Genomic DNA, 20,613 nt, shown 5'->3' on the forward strand with positions numbered 1-20,613 from the left:
GATTCCAGGCCCTCTCTGTGATTAAATTCAAACTCCCAGTGAAACTGGGGAAAGACACTCCCAAAGATAGGTGAAAACCACAGTGCTATGGATGAGTTACTGCTCTGTAAGTTATAGGCTACTGAATTATCTAATACCCTCATCAGCCCCAATATAGGCTAGTGTTACTACTGTTGGTTGTACATTAGAACTAGAGACAGTAAGTGCCTGTTGCTGAAGACCACACATTCTGTGGTCACAGGACAGGGAAAAATTAAGCTAAAACTAAACTGGAGGTTTCTTTCCTGAAGATTACCTTAAACAGTGCTAAAAGGCATTGATACAAACAGCTAGGGGATGAGAATCACCAACAGTCCAGGTTGATTATGGAATCAATATGCCAGACAAGATGTTCCCACAGGACAATAATGGCATGGCTGTTATGGGTACAACTAACACTCTAATTGGATTTAAGGTAGATCTACAGGAGATAGCCATTGGGTACTTTAAGCTAAGCAAAACCTTATGGCTGGGGAAGGCACAGTTCAGTAAGGAAGCCACTGATACTTTGTTAAATGGATACAGTGTACCTTTGAAATCAACTTTTAAACATTTATGATTGTGCCTGCAGATTACTATAATATTCAGCCTTTGTCATGGAGGGCAACCTTTTTTTTTTTTTTCAGTGAACAGTAGTTATTGCAAAGATGCATACTTCATCAACTTGCTGAGAATAAATGGACTTCACAGTGGTATAGTGTCCCAGTGCTCTGAGAGATACACAGACAAACACATCACCACCATCACCACCACCACCACCACCACCACCATCATCATGAAAGATGCAGAAAATACCACAGGAAAAAGGACAGAATGAATGTCAAAGGCCGAGGAAGAGGAGGCTTATGGTATAGGTATTTTCTCTGAGCTTAACATGACCACTGGCAATTACAGAGCAAAGATCACTATATGGGCCCCATAGAGTCACAGCATTGGCCATCATGTACTAGATATTGCTTTGGTGTTCACAGCCACAGAAACATAGTACACAAAGTAACACGCAGGTGGTGAGAGGGCTTTACTATTCCACTATAGCAGTCAGAGGTGACTAGAACTTCCCTCTGAGATTCTAGCCCATCTACTATCTTCTGCTATCTAGCATATCAGTGAAAGGCTGGCTGAGAGTGGAATAACAGTGATGCAGCTTTTGTGAGGTCATTACTCATGCTGGGCATGGGATGTCTTTTGGTGATGTGGCTATTTTTGCGTCATCCAGGCTACTGTAAGTACCCCCTTATTCATACTTTTTACATACGCTCCAAAATTCATGGGTTCACACAGATAGACAAGGTTGGAATACTTTCTCTCATTTTCTTCTGCCCTATTTAGAGTGAGAGACAGTTCTTAATGCCTTCACAAGTAAAAGACAGATGCCCCCTCCAAATGTGTCACATCACACAGTTTTATGGAAGGTTACATAATGTTCCCCACAGGTGTGTGTGTTTGAAAACTTGGCTCCCAGGTGGTAGTGCTGTTTTTGGAGATTGTATTGAAGTAAAAATGTGGTCTTAGCTTGAGGAAGGAGTCTATGGGGACAGTTGTCAGGTTAGGGCCATAAGCCCACTGCTGGCCTCATCTCTGTGTACTTCCTAGTCTGTCAGGATGTAGTGAGTTCAGCCACATCAACATGGACTTTGGCATGTGCCTGTCACCATTATGCTTTGTATCTTTCCAAACGGTGAACCAAAATAAACATTTCCTATCATAAGTTGCTTCTATCAGATATTTTGTCATAACTATAAGTAACTAATAAAATAACCACTTCCCTTCTGATGTTAAAGCACATGGTGGATATATGAAGTGAATAATGGAGGAATTTTCGAGATTTCACCATGCTATTCACAATGCTACATCTAAATTTTATGACAGTGATGGGGTGGAGAGATTTAAAAATCAGTGCCTTCAAAGTCATTTCTTCATTGAATTATTTCTTCTTATTCATAGTAATCTAAGTACCACCACTTGGACACAAACACAGCAAGATTGACAGTTTTACACAGATTTTTAATGATATTTTTATTATTTGAAAATTGTACATACACAAATGCATAATGTCCATTCCTACCTCTCTTCAACTCTCCACAAAACCCCCATATCATATCTCTCAACTTCATGTATTTTTGTTTTTAACATACCAAGTCCAATTAGTGCTTCTCATATGCAAAACGGGTGTGGGGTTATCTTCTGGGGCATGGGCAACCTATAAATGACCATACCCATGAAGAAAAGTGATTATTTCTCCCTAGAAGTATTAACTGCCAATGGCTCCTCAGCTAGGTATGGGTCTCAGTAGCCCATTTATTGTCCATGTAGGAATTCCTAACTGGCTTGATTGCATTCCAGCACCACAGCTGCTGTGAGTTGATGTGCATAACAACCACAATATTGCAGAAGAGGGCATTTCACAACACTCCTCCTTGAGGTCTTACATTCTTCTTGTTCCCTCTTCTGTAATGTCCCCTGAGCCTTTGGTTTAGGGGAGGGTAAGCCAAACTTTTAGGTAAGCCAAACTTGGAGGCATTTATCTATAGCCATAAGTTTCTCTGGTCCCACCTGGCCCCGTGGTCCCATGTTTCTTTGGTTCTGCAGCTGCTTATAAAATAATAACTCTGAGGCTTGATATTAATTGCAAATTATATGACCTATGGTTCAGGCTTCTTGCTAGCTAGTTCTTATAACTTAACTCAACCAGCTGTGGACATTGCTCTGTATGCTGTGAATGTGTTGCTCTGATTGGTTAATAAATAAAGTGCTGATTGGCCAGTAGCCAGACAGGAAGTATGGGCAGGACAAAGAGAGAGGAGAATTTTGGGAACAAGAAGGCTAAGTCAGGAGTTGCCAGCCAGACAGAGAGGAAGCAAGATGTAAAGATACCAGTAAGCCACAAGCCATGAGGCAAGGTATACATTTATAGAAATGGGTTAATTTAAGCTGTAAGATCTAGCTAGCAAGAAGTCTGAGCCATTATGCCATACAATTTTTAATTAATGTAAGCATCTGTGTGTTTATTTGGGTCTGAGTGGCTGTGAGCCCAGACTGGACTGGAGAAAACTCCAGCTACATCAACCCATAACTATTAATCTATGTATTGTCACATGTTCTATGGCTTTGCCTGCATCCCATTACATGTTGCTCCTTGGAGAGCAGATTAGCGTCTCCCCTTATTCTCCTTTCTCCTTTCATTGTCTCTCTTGGATGTTCCCACCTGGCTGCATCCTGCCCTGCCATAGGCCAATGCAGCTTTATTTATTAGCCAATGGGAGTAACACACATTCACAACATACAGAAAGACATCCCACAGCATTCATTAGCACATAAGAGCTGTGCTCATATTCTTAAAGGATCTATCCCCCTTTCTGTCTCATTGAAGGTGAAGTTCCTCATATTATATGATAGGATAAAACATTCAGACTAACACAAGATCACATAAATGCTCCAGGCTGGAATATAAGTTCTGGAATCTATTTCCACAAATCCAAATTCAAAACAATTTCATTGACACACAGGAAAGCAAATATGATAATGATAAAGATTCAGAACTTAACTATTTAATGGTAATTACTATTGGAATCTACAAGTAGAGAACTCCCATGGCCTTCACATTTTATTGATTGTTATTTCACTAAGAATTGAAATGGTAAGTTGACAAATCTTTCTCCAGTTATGAGACTGCCTATTTGTGAACTTTCCATCAATTATAAATAACAATTATTTGAAAATTTAATATATATATAAAATCTTCTGAACATCATCCATCTGGCTTAACAAATGTGTCATTAGAATAATTCTACTAGTCTAGGTTTAACAGAATCAAGTACAGCAAAGTCAGCATAATACTAAACATTGAATATCTCATGAAGTTTGTCAAATACAGTACACTACAGAGCAAAGCAACTGTTCTTAAGGGTTCTCTATCACAAGGCTCACTGGGAAATGTACCTTTCTACAAGGTACTGTGTGCATATTGCTGTATCTGTGTATCTGTGTATATGTGCACATGAATGCAGGTGCTTTCAGAAAGGAAGAGCATCATATCCCCTGAAGTTACAGGCTGTTGTAGACAGCTGATTTGGGTAACGAGAGCAGCAAGCACTCTTAACCACTGAGCCATCTTTTCAGTCCTGTAAGTGCATCTTATTATATATGGCTAACTCAGATATAAGCCTAAGCATAACATTCTGGACCTTGTTATGCTTTGCAGAGAGTGACCATCTCTGGTGACTGGAAGAATATTGGCCCTGAGTTCATCTTGGGGACTGGAGAATCTTAGAGGCCTTGTCTCAAGAAGTCTGAATCAACTTAGGAGGTGGAGGCAGGAGGAAAGCTATGATTTCTAAGCCAGCATGATTTACACATTGACTTTCAGGGCAGCCAGAGCTACATAGTGAGACTTATCTGTAGCTAGAGTTTTCCTGGTCCTGCCTAGCCCATGGTCAGGACAAATTTCTCTCACCTGCCAGTCCCACAGCTGCTCAGACCCAACCAAGTAAACACACAGACACTTATATTACTTATAAACTGTATGGCCGTGGCAGGCTTCTTGCTAACTGTTCTTACATCTTAAATTAACCCATTTCTATTAGTCTATAAGTTGCCATGTGGTTTGTGGCTTACTGGTACCTTACATCTCGCTTTTCATGGCGGCGACGGGCAGCATCTCTGACTCAGCCTTCCTGTTCCCAGAATTCTCCTCTCTCCTTGTCCCTCCTATACTTCCTGCCTGGCTACTGGCCAATCAGTATTTTATTTATTAACCAATCAGAACAACACATTTAACATACAGAACAAAAGTCTGGGTCAAGGTTAATCCTAAAATTCTTTAGTTAATCACTGAGGAAGTACATACAAAGACCTTGGCATGAAACCAAGAACATTACACAGGATTGCAGGCACCAGACAGCTTACATTATAGAAAAACTGGTAAGTCCCAGGTCATAAACACATTAACCAGCAAAATTACAATTATTTTTTTTTGGGGGGGGGGGCAGGGAATTTCAAGACAAGGTTTCTCTGTGTAGTTTTGGTGCCTGTCCTGGAACTCATTCTGTAGTCCAGACTGACCTCAAACTCACAGAGATCTGCCTGGCTCTACCTCCAGATTGCCCAGAATTAAAGGCGTTGCCACCACTGCCCTGCTCAATTATAATTTTTATAATGTAATTTCAGAAACAAATGAATGCTGTATTGACTGATAAGAAAGTAAAATGCAAAATGAAATACACATCATTTTTATTTTGGGAGGCAGTGTTTAGATCTAGGCCCAAGGCTAGAAACTAGAATGCTATGCAGCCCAGGCTGACCTTAAACTAACAACTTTGCTGCCTCTAGCTTCCAAGGGCTGGGACTAAGCCTGCACCACTACACTAGGCCCACAGTAAAGTTTTTAATATATGCTTATCATGTTGGTTTCAACATGAACTAGAAAAAGCATTAAGTTCAACCATTCTGTGCTAGAATATCAGTAAACCTTTAACATGTCCATAGAATGATCAAATTTTTTTACAGCCCAAATAAGTAAGATTAAATTCCCTTCTTTCCATGTAACATATGCAGGCCTATTGGGATAGGAGTGGGGTGAACATATAATCCAATGCCATTTTTCCTTCATTGTGAACAACTCATTTAATGGCTAGTGCAAAAAATGGAGAGGTTAGGAACCGAAGATTTTCACCTTAAAAAAACAAAACAAACAAACAAAACAAACAAACCATGAGTCTCCTCCAAATCTAATCCCTCAACTCATTCCTAGCTCTGCAGCAGAACACCTACTGAGGCCTGTCATCCCTTCCCTGCCCCCCCCCCCATGCAGTAGATCATTCAGATCTTCCCACACTCCCCTCCACCCCCCATGACTCATTGCTTTTCCTAGCCCCCAGCCATAGCAGGCATTCCCTGGGAACCCACATACCTCTCAAGCCAGGGAAGCTGGTAGGCTAACTGCAGATCATTTTTATCTCTTCTTCACCTCCTCCAAAACCGATCCCTCAGTTTTACTGCAACTGGGTAGCAGACCTCCTGTTTTAGCCTCCATCCACCCCACCCCTTTCTCCAGTGAATCACACAGCTACTGAATCATCTAAATTTATGAAGTGTAACAACAGGATCTTTCTCTCTTTTCAAGATGGCTGGGACTCCCCGTCTTCTCCGAAGTCAGTCTCCATGGGTCATCAGGTCTGGAATTCTGTGGTGCGCTTCTCACCCTATTTCCGGTAAAAAGAAGCATCAATCAGTTAGGAATGGGAAGGTTGGTGTCCACTTTGGAGAGTCAGAAGCAAGTCTGCCTAAATTCTACTAATCCGCAGTCTGGGCCAGGTATGCCTGACATGTAGGAAAAGCCATTCAGACTGCAATAAGGTATTTGCAATCCCACCCCAGCCTAGCCAGGACCCATTCCACTCTGGTTTCAGATGATGGATCCTGGGTCACTAGCCAATTAGAAGCGCAGGGACCGGCAAATTTTCCAACTGGACATCTACAGGAGCCCCGCCTTAGATGTCTCCAACCTTGGGATCCCATGAATGCTGCTGAGTAACTCAGGGTGACTAACCTTCTATATATGACCTTGCACAGGTCGCCAACTGAGGAGAACCAAGGGACAAACCAGAAGCCGGAAATGGTAGGTGTTTGTGTTGGGTGTCAGAGACGGGAGTACGGAAAAGTATCATCTTAAGCTTGCTTGGCGACCGGCTGCAGAGCCCTGGGTTCCTTACTTAGGGTTTTATTGCTGTGAAGAAACACTATGACCACGGCAACCTTTTTTTGTTTGTTTGTTTGGTTGGTTGGTTTTTCGAGACAGTTTCTCCAAGTAGTTTTTGGTTCCTGTCCTGCAGGACCAGGTTCTTGCTCTGCAGACCAAGCTGGCCTTGAACTCACAGAGCTCTGCCTGGCTCTACCTCCCGAGTGCTGGGATTAAAGGGGTGCACTCAGCTACTACGGCAACTCTTATAAAGGAAACTATTTAATTGGGGCTGGCTTACAAGTTCAGAGGTTTCTGTCCATTTATAATCATGGCAGGAAGCATGGTGGCATGCAGGCAGACGTGGTGCTGGAGAAGAGCTGAAAATTCAGCTCTGGATCAGCGGACAGCAGGAAGAGAGAATGGGCCTGGCTTGGGCTTCTGAAACCCTAAAGCCCTTCCCCAGTTACACACTTCCTCCAGCAAGGCCTCACTTACTCCAACAAGGCCATACCTCCCAATAGTGCCACTCCCTATGAGCCTATAGAAGCCATTTTCATTCAAACTACAAGAGGACAGGATCGCTAATCCACTTTCCCCTCCACCCATTCTATTCCAGCCCATATACTCACAGTAAAAACTCTCGGCAAGTTTGTGCCAGAATCGCTACCCCAATCCACAGCTGTCTGGTTTAACCACCAGCTCAGTCAATGGAACAGGTGTCCATTGGGCTGCTGAGTTATGATTCAGATCCCCACAGTAGCTTGCTGTTAGTAAGGACCTGGTCATTTGTAAAGCTCTCCGGGTCATTTATTTTTAGAGATTCTTGCTTTGCCCACTCTCATAGCTGATTCTACATGCAGGCTTCATGAATCTACGTGCACGCTAACAGACTTCCTCCACTCCCTTGCTGTGGCGGTGACGCCTGCGCTACCACCACCCATTCACCATGTCCAAGCCAGGGGCTGTGGATTGAAACAGAGACAAGAGACAGAGGGTCATTCACCTCAGCAGAATGCCGAATGCTGTTTATTGAAGGAGGGAGGAGGCCTTAAATACAGGCTTACAGCACAGTGAGAGAACCCCGGAGGGCAGAAGTTTGCTACTGATGTTCTACATTCTTGCATCTAAGCTGTTAACGAACTTTCCGTAATCATTCAGGAGGGTGAAACCTACAGGGGATTAGCATAGGGAGGACATCAAGGTCAAGGTCAGCAAGCAAGGCAACAGCTACCCAAAACGGTGGGTCAGGGTCCTACACCTTGCCAGACAGGAATCAGAGAGAGCGTAACTTCCATTTTCCTCTAAAATATATAAAGAAGAAACCTTCACTCTGCTAGCTAGCTGCCTCTGCCTCCCAAGTGCTGGGACTAAAGACATGCAACAGCACTGCCTAGCTACGCTTTGTTTTCTGTGAAGTCAGTTCCCAGAGTTCACTCATGACTCTTCCATGAGCACATTACACAGAAGTTGGTTTATATGTATCCCATGGAGGAGTAAACTGGGGCTGGATGTCTTTTCTGCTACCCTGAAGTATCGTTCTTGTATTTATAGACTTACATTTCTCTGTCCATTTCAGATGCTTTTTTTTTCTTTAGAAAATTTACTATTTATTCATGTGTATCCATGTATGTGTGTAGTGCATGTGGGTACAGATGCCTTTGGAGGGCAGAAGACCTCCTCTGGTGCTGGAGTTACAGGTGGTTGTGGGGCATGGGTGCTGGGAATCAAACTGCTCGTCTGCAGAGCAGCAAGCACTTTTCAAAGCTGAGCCATCTTGGGATACAGAGTTGGCTCAGAGGTTAAGAGTATTTGTTACTCTTGCAGAAGACTGGGTTCAATTTTCAGTGTCTACATGGTATTTCATAGTGGTCTATGACTCCAGTCCCAGGGAATCCACTTCTAACCTCAGTGGGCATCAGACATGCATGGGATACACAGACATACATGCAGGCAAATGCTCATACACATTTTTTTAAAGGCCGCCTTTCCAGTCCCCATTTTCTTTTTCTCATGGGAAATCTCTATTCTGACATCTTCAAATATGTTTGGCTGTGACTTCTCAAAGCACTAATATTTGTGTTTCCTCTTTCGCAATATAACCTGATTATTGTTCATGGAAAAGGGTGGCATGTGCATGTTTCTAAGTAAATAGCAGTTTGTCTATGAGCCATGTGTTAAGACAGACTGTGATTCCTACCACTGTCATACAATGTCTCCTCTATTATGAATGACTTTTCTGTTTACATAGGGATGTATTAAAAACTGTTTTCCTTGTTGCTGCTTCATAACTGTAATTCTGCTACTGTTGTGAATTGTAATGTAAATATCTGTGTTTTCCAATGGTCTTAGGCAACCCTTGTAAAATTGTCATTTGACAACCCCAAAACCCACATGACCCATGGGTTGAGAACCCCTGTCCTGAATCCCGTCAGACATTATTCCAGTGCCCTTGAATTGAATTTTGATAGGAGGACAGGTGACAAAGGCCACTCTGATAAGGTGTTTGAAAAGAGGAGATTTATCGGAAACTAGAAAGTAGTCATTCTCATGATAAAATAGGAATAGCTTGGCTTTAGTTTGCTCATGTCTTACATAACTGAAGAAGTTCAAAGTGCAAACAAAGTTGCTTGGATAAAAATATCTACGTTGCAGGGCTAAGTTGGTTGTATGGTTCCTATTGTGGTTTGAATGAAAAAGGTAGCTGCATCGGCTCATGTATTTGAACATTCAAGTTGTAGTGGGTGGCACTGTTTAGGAAGGCTATGGAATCTTTGACAAGTGGAGCCTTGCAGGAGGAAATATGTCACTGGGGAAAGGATCTGAGGTAATATAGCCTAGCCCTTGTGATGGTGAACATTATGTTTAGAGGATAAATTTACTCAGCTAGGCTTGTAAAAACAAAATTATTTCTAACTTGTATAAGCCATAAGGAATTTGTTCCTACCCTGAATGATGGACCACTTCTTGGTGTAGTTGGGCTAGTCTTTTTTTGTTTTGTTTTGTTGTTTTTGTTTGTTTGTTTGTTTTTTGTTTGTTTGTTTCTCTGTGTAACAGTCTTGGCTTTCCAAGAAACTCACTTTTTAGATCTGTCTGGCCTCAAACTCACAGAAATCCACCTACCTCTGCTGCCCAAGTACTTCATGTGGGCCACCAAGCCTGGCTAGTTAGGCTATTCTTTTTTTAAAAAAAAAAAAAAAAATGCTGATTGTTACAAAATAGTTCACAGCCTCAGCTATTCTTACAAGGTAACAGGTCACAAGATTAAACATGCTAATTAATAAATTCTGCTTTTGTATGAAACACATGCTTGCATGGATGGCTGAGGCACCTGCTGGACATCTGTTACAAAATCAAGCCTTACCTGTATCCAGACAGGATATAAGTTAAATAGGCTCCCCCAAATTATAACTTTGTTGTTTTGCCTTCATAATCCTTTGGCTAACAATAGCTGGGGCATTACCTAGAGGACACTTTCTGGTTTGGTCCTGGCCAGTCTTTTTAATAAAAAGCCTCTGATTTACTAACACCAATATTTGAGTCAGTCTGGTGAATTTCTGAACAACCCCAGACCCACAACACTCCAATTTCTGTGCTCACACTTAGCCTTCTTATTTTGATGGAATGTGATCATTATATTTCCTCATTACCAGGACATCCTGACATTCTTGATGCCATGCCTTCTCCATCATGATGAACTGTATCCCTCCTGGAACAGTAAGCTGAAATAAATCCTTTCTTCCCTAACTTGCTTGTTGTCAGGCTATTTTTATCATTGCTGTCAAGAGGTAGAATAGCTCCTTTTATCTCTCTATAGTGCCAACACAAAACGTCTCTTTCATCTTGTACAGAACTATCTTCCAGCCAAAAGGCCATCATCTTCAGGAATTCACCTGAGCATTCCATCAAAGGATCATGCTACTTGGGCTTGTTCACTGTTGACCTTCCCTCATAGAAAGAGAGAGCACATAGGGTCATGGGACCCTCACCCAAGTGTCCAGTCATTCTTCCCAACCAGTTGTATGCAATTTTGCCCTAATTGCATGTGGCCCCAAAAGGGGTCTGTGAGCAACAGGAGGCTAGAGTATATAAGTAGAAAAAGACTAGGGAATAAGGGGGTCTATCTGTGCAGCCGTGGGAAGGACATTAGCACTATTGAGTAAAGACTTCCAGTGCTATGCTGGAGGAAGGTGCACCTACATTCCTGTAAGTAACTCCTTGCCTATGACCTGCAAGTCCAGTAAACCCATTGTTTTCCCTGGGTGAGCCTTTGTGGCATTGTACTGCGGTTTGTTGTTGGGACCTTGGAAAGACAGGGTAGTGGAGGTAAGATACTATTTATGTCTTATCCAGAAAGGAATTTTAGCAACAACTCAAAGGGAATAAAGAGATAGTTTATTCTAGTGCTAAAGATGAGTAACCTGGGAGCATGACTCAGGTTAGCGCAAATACCACGTTCTGGTATGGAAAATTTTTTCTCTTTATATATATATTTTTCTTAGAAAAGAATAAAGTTATAGAACAAGACACTTTTAAAATGTGTTGGTAGAAATGTCAAGTAGGCAGGTATAGCAAAGTGGGGACATTTCTGGTATAAGCCTCAGATACTATCTGATGGTTTTCTTAGCTTTTAGATACAATCCCATAGGGAGTGGAAGAAGTCCTGAGTGAATATATGTTGTTGACATGAGCACAGCCTTGTCAAGGATTCCAGTGCCTCAGACCCATGAGAATGGCAAATCCCTCCACAAGTCAGGCTCAGAGAAATAATAAAACCTACTCCTGGCCCCTGTGTGAGTGTTGACAGTGTACAGGGCAATTGCCAACCTCAGCTTCTTCCTAAATGTTTACAGCCTGAGATTGTTCCCACAGCTGAGCCCTCTACTGAGATCAGTTAACCATGCCCCGCTATAAATTATAACCCCACTTCCTCACTTAGCTGTATATTGTTAATCCATTCTTGATTCTGCTATATAAAATAAACTGGTCCAAGTTTCTGAGCTGCCGCTGGTGTATCTTCATTGGAGTGCATGGTCCACCCTATTCCAGTTTTTCTGTATGTGAATCTGTTGTTTCTTCCTTCCTCATCTCCCCAGTTATGTGTGTGTAGTTTGTGTCAATCCATCATGGTAGAAAAGTCATGGCAACAAGACCTTTCTACAACTGTTCATACTGCATCAACAATCAAGAATCAGAGAGCAGGGCTGGAGAGACAGTGGTTAAGATTACTTACTGCTCTTGTAGAAGGCCCAAGTTTAGTCCCAAGCACCTATGTCAGGCAGTTCATAATCACTGGTATCTCCAGCTCCAGCAGACCCAATGCCTCCTTCTGGACTCCCTCAGCACTGGAAACCCCACAAGCAAAGATACCTCCCCGCCCCCACACAATATATATATATATATATATATATATATATATATATTTAAAAATAAACATTTGTTAAGAAGGAGAGAGAGAGAAAGGAAGAAAGAAAGAAAGAAAGAAAGAAAGAAAGAAAGAAAGAAAGAAAGAAAGAAAGAAAGAAAGAGAGGAAAGAAGGAAGGAAGGAAGGAAGGAAGAGAGGAAGGGAGGGAGGAAGGAAGGAAGGAAGAAAACCCAAAGCTGGGTACTTTATTTAAAAAAAATTGATCTCTTCACAGTTCTGAATGCAGGGATGTCCAAGATCAGGACAACTATACTTAGTGAAGATGTTCTTGCCACATCTTCATATTTGGAAAGTTGATGAGCAAGAGAGAGTAAACTCATCCCTACAAGACATTTTATTACTAGATTTAGCAGATAAGGTGACAGCTCTTGTGATCTAGACCACTCTTTCCTGTAAAAGATCCACATCACTAGTCTGTTGCTCTAGGGATTATACTTTCCACAAAGGATTTTTGGGGAAACATGGAGACTATAGGACAGAACTACATATCAGTTTCACATCAAGTCTAGGACCTGAGCCCTATAGTTGAGAATCTATATACAAATTTTAACTTAGAATCATCAAAATTACAAAGAAGCATTAATACTTGTCGTGCTGGGAATGTTGAGCCCAAGTCACAAGGTAAAAGTATTTATCAGACCATAACTGATATAAAAGTTTTAATAAAGAATGTATACTGTGAAAGCTGGAGAGATGACTTAGGGTTAAGAGCATATACTGTCTTGCAGAGGACCCAAGTTTAGTTCCTAGTATTCATATCAGATGACTCATAACTTCCTGCTAACTCCATCCTCAAGATATCTGACACCTCTGGTTTCTATGGGTATTCATATTCATATGATCACTCCTGTATTGTGACACACATAATTAAAAATAATAAAAATTTTAAAGAACATACGTTGTGGAGGAAACAGAAACCCAATGGAAATTCTAAGAGAGAACAAGAGACTGGTCCACTTGACATTTCTGTAGGATATATTTGAACAGATGAGAAACAAGCAACTCATTATCTTTTAAGTAATAAAATTTTCAACACTTTGTTTTTCCTGTGACTAGCCATTTGAAGCAAACCATGGATTCTAATTATATAAGACATCACATGTCATTAATTTGAGTGCCAAACAGTCAGGGTCTGATTGTTAAAGTAGATAATTTTTGCTTTGATTTATTGCCTTTTTATCTCTATATTCCCCCTTACCCAATAGATGACCAAAGTCAACTTTTTGATAAGGAATAAGGATCATTTTATTTTAGAATTGCCTCATAGCTGAGAAGGGGGTCTTGGTTGACATTGTGGATTTGTCATGAGGTTTTAGGACCATAGGACATAAGAATCTTGACCCATATTTTGGAGGAAGGGTTATCTTAAGATGTTGAAGGCTATGATTTGCTTGTAGGTCAAGAGGTCCTTAGTAGTAGAACAAAGGTGTTGGTGTTGATGGTAATGATTGATATTCCTTAGACCATATCATCTGGAGCTGAATAGCTTGCAGTCTTTGTTTCACTGAAAGAGATGATGGATGTCTCCAGAAGACTCATAAGAATAGGTCATTCATGTTTCTGGAACTAGAACAGCCTTAACTATAAAGAGATGAATCCATAGAGATTGGCCTTGCAATTTGACAGCAATTGGAAACCTGTAAGTTCAAGTGCAGAGAGCTTCAAATGGTCTGTAGTGGTTTGAATGAGAATGGCACCATAGGCTTATATATTTAAATACTTGGCCCTGAGTTGGTAGAACTGTTTGGGAAGGATTAGAAGGTGTGGCCCTGATGGAGAAAATGTGCTCCTGGGGGTGGGCTTTGAAGTTTCAAAAGCTGGTGCCATCCTCATTAGCTCTCTCTGTCTTTTGCTTGTGAATTAGGATGTAAGTTCTCAGCTATTGCCTCAGTGCAATGCCTGCCTGCCTGCCTGCTGCCATACTCCCTGACTAGAGAGTCATGGACTCTAACCTGTTAGAACCATGAGCTCCAAATTAAATGCTTTGTTTTATAAATTATCTTGGCCATGGCATTTTGTCACAGCAAGTGAAAAGTAACTAAGACATGGCCTTTTAACTTAATTTCTTTTGTTTATGTGAGAAAGTTGTCCCCAAAAGGTGGCCATAGGCTTGGAGCTGTATTTTTCTTGGTACTCAATGATAGCCTTGGTCATGTATTGCAATGACAAACTAAGACAAATAATGAGTCTCTGGATCTAGAAAGAGGTTTTTCTGGAGAAAGGACACACTGTAAAAGACTTCAAAGTGTCTGGGGTAGACTGTAGACTTGGGAATAATGTGGGATTTTAAAACAGCTGTTGAGAGAAGAGTGGGTCAAGACTGTCAAGTCTCCAGTGTGAGCTTATTGAGAGATCTCTTAGGAGTTAAATTAGAGAGCTATAGAGAGATGGCTCAGCATTTTAGAGCATTTGCTGCTCTTATGGAGAATCTAGGTTCAGTTCCTGTTGCTCATTTCAAGTCACTCATAATTGCCTATAACTCCAGTTCCAGGGAATCTGGGTCCTCTTATGGATTTGCACTAAAATGTTTTATTAGTCCTTTCAACCTGCCTGGAAGATTAGGATGCCAGGCTATGTGGAGATATTTAATTTTAAGAGTTTTACCTCCTCCATGAGTGGTATATAAATGAAAGTCATGTCTTTATCAGACTGTAAAGACAGGGAGCCCAATACAAGAAACAATATATTCTATGATGACAGTGGTTACATCTGAGACCTTTTCTGTTTTAGTAGCAAATGGCTTTGTTTATCTAGTGAAACATCTACTAGAACTAATACATGTTTGAGTCCCTTTCTTGAAGCTCTATGAGTATGCAGATGAAATTTGTTTGCCAGTCTTCCTATGGCATAGTCCCCCAATGTCATACAGGCAATAAAAGAGTGGGTTCTGTTAAAGCCCATTTCTAGGTTTCCTTGTGGTGGTATTCTAATTGTACTGAAATGTGATTTTGATTGTATGTTAATAAATAACGTCGCCCGGGGGTCAGAGCTATTAGAGCCATAGACAGAGTGTGGCGGTGGTGGCACATGCCTTTAACCCCATAAATCTCTGTGTGTTCAGGGATACAGCCAGCATTGGAGACATATGCCTTTAAGACCTGGGGGGCTGTACATACAGACAGTGATGAGGCAGTCAACGTGTTTGGGTTTACAACCAATGAGAAGGCAGAATGACTATGAAACGACTTACACACAGGGAAATAGCTCTTTTTTGGGAAGCTAGGACCAACGCAGGAGGAAGAGTGAGATCTTAGCTCTGAGCTCTGACCTCTTGGCTTTCTCTTTTACATTGGTTCTGTGTTTCTTATTTAATAAGACGGTTGGTTACATCTACATTTCTTAGTGGCTTTACCCAGGAAGTCTGCATAAAGAGGATGATTGGACCATGGGCCTGAGTGCAGGTGTCAGAGATGGTCTGCACTTGGCTGTGCTGGGGGTGTTTTTTGCTCCACCCCTTAGCATTTCTTTAAATACCCCAGGGCAGAAACAGTTGGGGCCGATGTATTAGGATCCAGGCCCTCCTGAGTCTATCCTGTATATTCTAGCTGTTTATCTCCCCTCTATCTTCTAACTAATATTTCCTGCTGCTCCTACTCGAGTACTCTGGGGAAATGTGGGGGTGGGGTATGGTCCCCCATAGGGTTCTGAAGACTTCTTGGAGAAGTCTTGGCCCAACAACAGGTGGGACAAGATTAGCAAATGGAAATGGAGGTCTGAAGAGTATCTGTACCTTTAAAAAGAGACTCAGTTAGAATTTGTAGGGCTCTTCCCTGAGCCCCAATTGTATAGGCTCATGTAAATTACTAAGAATCTCTGATCAGGAAGCTCTGGGCAACACAGTCTTGTTTACAGAGTCAGAGGTCAGAGGCCTTTGAAATTCCTCAATAAAGATGGAAAGATTCTAGCTGAACAACCCTATTTTGGATTGTGTTTCATATAGGTCCGATATGAGAAAGAAGTATATCCCTTGGGTGATAAGATCCCCATTAGGCACCCTGCAAAAAGGAAGGGTGTTTTCTGAGAGAGAAGATACTTTCTCATTATTCCCCAGGTTCCATGTAAAGTTCATGAAATTCCTGAGTGAATGTGTGTACATGCTTGTGCATAGGGAGGGGGAGCACTGGAGAATGCTCCAGAAGAGGAAGGTGAAAAAGAGGAAGATGAGAGATTGCAGAGAGGAGGCCAGGATGGAGCTGTTAAACAAAGGGATGGCTGCTGCTGGAGAAGCTGGAAGTTGAACAGGGATTGGTTGTCCTCTGGGGATGAGTTTAGAGTAGATGGGCTAGTGAAAGAGGATCCTGAAAGGCACATTCATCTTTCTCACGGCTGAAGGTCCAGAAATAAGAATATGGAGGCTTGTTTAAAATACTTTTCTAAATTAGGAAACAAGATCTCATTGTAAGATAGAGTTGCATTTGTGCCATGAGGCAGCAAATGCTCTTGGTCTCAGCAAGTATAAAAGCAAGATTTTGTACCTTTTATTTTTTTTTCCCAGAAGCCCACAACTGGACAATGTGTAGAGAGTTAGAGACTTTGGAGATCTCACCCCTAAATGGGATGTCATTATTAAGCCCTCCCCGCTCAAGGCTCAGGGATCTATTTGGAAGAGGAGGCAAAAAGATTTTTAAGAGCCAGAGGTGGTGGATGACTCCAAGAACACAGCATCTTCCAAACAGTGCAGGGCTGATGTACATATGAACTCACAAAGTATCTTGACAGAATGCAAAAGACCTGTGCAGATCCAAGCCAGACAAAACCCCAGCATGAAAAAGGAAAAATGGGCACAAAGTCTCACTCCTAACCAAGAAGCTATTTGCCTTTGTTACTCCTGGGTGAGGGAAAATTGGTTTTCTCCAGTGGAGTCACAGTGAGTATTTCAACCGTGCTCAGGACTACTTGATCAACACAAAACAGCAATGCAAGCCCGATAGCCTGAGTTCAGATCCCTGGAACCTACTCAAAATGTTTGATGGGGTAGGTTGAATCTGTTCATCTGTATTCCCAGTGCTTTTACAATGAGATGGGAAGTGGGATAGGAGAAATCCCAGAAGTTTGTAGGTTATCTATGCTGGAGTACAGTAGCAGAAACAAGAGTTTCTTTAACAAAGCCAGTACAGTCGATAGTTAGATTTTAAATATACTCTTATTTCACCCCTCATCAAGGAAGGAAATGTCTCTTTGTAACAGATAGAGACCATTACAGAAAATCACAACCAATCAAAATGCAGAGTTACAGAAGTTAGTCCCAATGGATACATCTACAAAACACCCCTGCACCTAAGGCATCTTTGGCCTCTGTGGGCACCAGGCACATGCAGCCAAAAAACCCATACACATAAAAATAACAAGCAAATTTTTTTAATTTATTATTTATACATATGTATTTTGTGGGTGCCCACAGAAACCCCTAGAAGGTGTCTCATGCCCTGGATCTGGCAATTGTGAGCCAACCAAAATAAGTGCTAAAAACCGGGTCTTCTGGAAGAGCAACTAGTGCTCTTAACCACTGACCCATCTCACCAACCCCATAAAACACCCATTGTTAAATGACCCAATTATTTGAAAACTACATTAAGCCTAGTGGAATATTGAGAAGACATGAATCCAACATAATTTAAAAGTAGCCATAGGTACAGGAGTGCATGTATGTAATGTGCTAGTCAAATGAAACCCTGTTTCAAAAGAAATCAAAATAAGTAACAGAACAAAATTAGAAAATTAATATTACTACATTTGATGGCCTCTTGGCTGCTGAGCAGTCCCTTCCCCAACACAGTCCCTGATACTGAGCATCTCCCTCACAGGTTCCGTCCCAGACCCCCATAATAATAGGAGGGCTTAAGCAGCCCTATGTAGCACGAATCTTAAATGTTCTTATTAATAAAAACAAACCCAGAGCCAGGTATTGGGGTGAACACTGAATGATCAGAGAAACAGAACAAGCCACAGCCACCTCACCTTTCCAGTTCCTCAGCTGATCCTGTTTCCTCAGACCGGAAGCCTCTGAGTCTTCATCCAAAATAAATCTCAGCTGAACTACTGCTCAAAAGCCTAAAAGTTTAACCAGGCTAGTTCCTGGTCCTCATACCTTATATTTTTCTGCTTTCTGCCATCACTTCCTGAGATTAAAGGTGTGAGTCACCGTGCCTGGCTGTTTCCAGTGTGGCTTTGAACTCAGAGATGCAGATGGATCTCTGCTTCTGGAATACTAGGATTAAAGGCATGTGCTACCACTGCCTAACCTCTACGCTTAATATTATGGCTGGTCTGTTCTCTGACCCCCAGGTAAGTTTATTGGGGTGCACAATATATCAATCACATCCCTACTCTCTTAAAATATCATCAAGAAAGTTCATCACACACACACACACACACACACACACACACACACACACACACACACACACACACTATACTACCCCCAGGACATTGAAGGAGGAGGATCATCATGAGCTAAAGAGCAGCCTAGGTTATTTAGCAAGATGCTGTTCCAAAAATAAATAGGGGATGGAGAGACTGATTATTGGTTAACAACGCTTGCTGCTCAATCATGAGAACCAGAGTTTAGATTACAGCACACAAAAATGGTGGCTCAAACACACCTGTGAGTCCAGGTCTAAAGGTTCCAGTGCCCTCTTATTGCCTCCACTGGCACCCACCTACACATGTGCACATACACATACAAATAAAAACATTTTAATAAATAAATCAATAAATATAGAAATAACAGAACATACTACCAACTAAGTTCATAATTAACCTTAGATAATTATTTCACTCCAATATGTACTTTCAGGGGTGTATTTAAAAATACATTGTCCAAAGATCTACTTCTGAGTCATAAGAAGGGTTGTGATAGTACACACCTTGATACACACCTTGAATCCCACATTTAGGCGGCAGAAGCAGAAGCAGGAAGATCTCTGAGTTCAAGGCCTGTCTAGTTTACAGAGCAAGTTCCAGGCCAGCCAGGGTTATGGAGAGAAACCCTGTCTCAAAAAAACAAAATGACAACAAAAGAATGAGTCCTTAAATTTAAAAAAAGTTACATTTCTTTATTTCATGTGTGTGTGTGTGTGTGTGTGTGTGTGTGTGTGTGTGTGTATGCATTCTGGTGCCGTTGCATTAGAGTGGAGGTCAGAGGACAACTTTCATGAGTTGGTTCTCTCCTTTTGCCACATGAGTCATGGGGGTCCCATTCAGGTCACCAGGAAGCTAGCCACCTCACCAAACATAAAATTATTTTATTTTTAGGGGCTGGAGAGATGACTCAATGGTTATGAGTATTTGCTGCTTTTCCAGAGGACCAGGGCTCAGTTTCTATAACCCACATGGTGCCCGAGAACCATCTGTAACTCCAGTTACAGGAGACACGATGACTTCTTTTGGCCTCCACAGGCACTGTATGCATGTGGTGCACAGACAGACACACATGCAGGCAAAACACCCATAGATATCAAATTTTTAAATTGTTTTAAAAATAAATAATAAATGGGAGTCAACAACCAGCAACTGATAAACATATTTATAACTCTCAGAACATTTCCATCAGGTTTTCTAATTTCTGGAGAATTCTACACAAATTATTTTGCATCACATTTTATGCTGCTTGCTTGTTTCTAGAAGTGGACTGCATGAAGAAACTTCACAGGATTTTGAAGCTCTTTATTATAACCAAGTTTTCTTTTTCCTATTCCCAAAAGAGTTTGATCCAGCATGTATTCAAACATGTAGACCAGCTGAAGACTTCTGTACATTATTCTAAAGCACATTTCCCAATCAGAGTGTGTTATTTTTAAGGTTTTTCTTTAATTATTAATATATTTTTTATGTGGAAAGGGGATGGGATGCCCATACAACACTGTGTGTATGGAGGTCAGAGGACAACTTGGAAGAGTTGGTTCTCTCCTTCTAGAATATGGGCCCTGGGAATCAACTCATGTCATCGGGCTTGGCAGCAAAGACCTTTATTTACTGACCCATTCCACCAAACCCATTTTTTGAAATTTCTGAATTGAGACGTCCTTCCACATGTTACACTAATACACATTTTCTTTATTAACCACTGTCAAGTTTGTTAGAATGGACTTGTGATAACGGGAACTTTCCACACTCTACACTGAAGGATACCTTCAAGTGTGGCTGCTTATACATCTTTGAAAAAAATCACAGCAAGGTAGATATGCCACATTGCTTGTGCCCATATGGTTTTCTCCAGTGTGAATTTAATCAAAGAAATTCAAAAGCTAGAAGGCTTTCTTGCATAGTTTGCAGGATAGAAGGAGGTTTCTTTAGACCATGAACAATTTGTTTCATGATAAAGGATGCCCATATTGATAGTATTCACAGGGTGTAGAAGTTATTCTTCTTGATGCCATGACAAAATACCATACAAAAACAACTTACATAAATGCTTATCTTATCTTTAAAAAATGGTTCATTTTAGCAGGGAAGGCATGGTGGTGAGCTGGA

This window comes from Peromyscus leucopus, chromosome 22 (assembly GCF_004664715.2).
Source record: "Peromyscus leucopus breed LL Stock chromosome 22, UCI_PerLeu_2.1, whole genome shotgun sequence".
NCBI classification, from domain to species: domain Eukaryota; kingdom Metazoa; phylum Chordata; class Mammalia; order Rodentia; family Cricetidae; genus Peromyscus; species Peromyscus leucopus.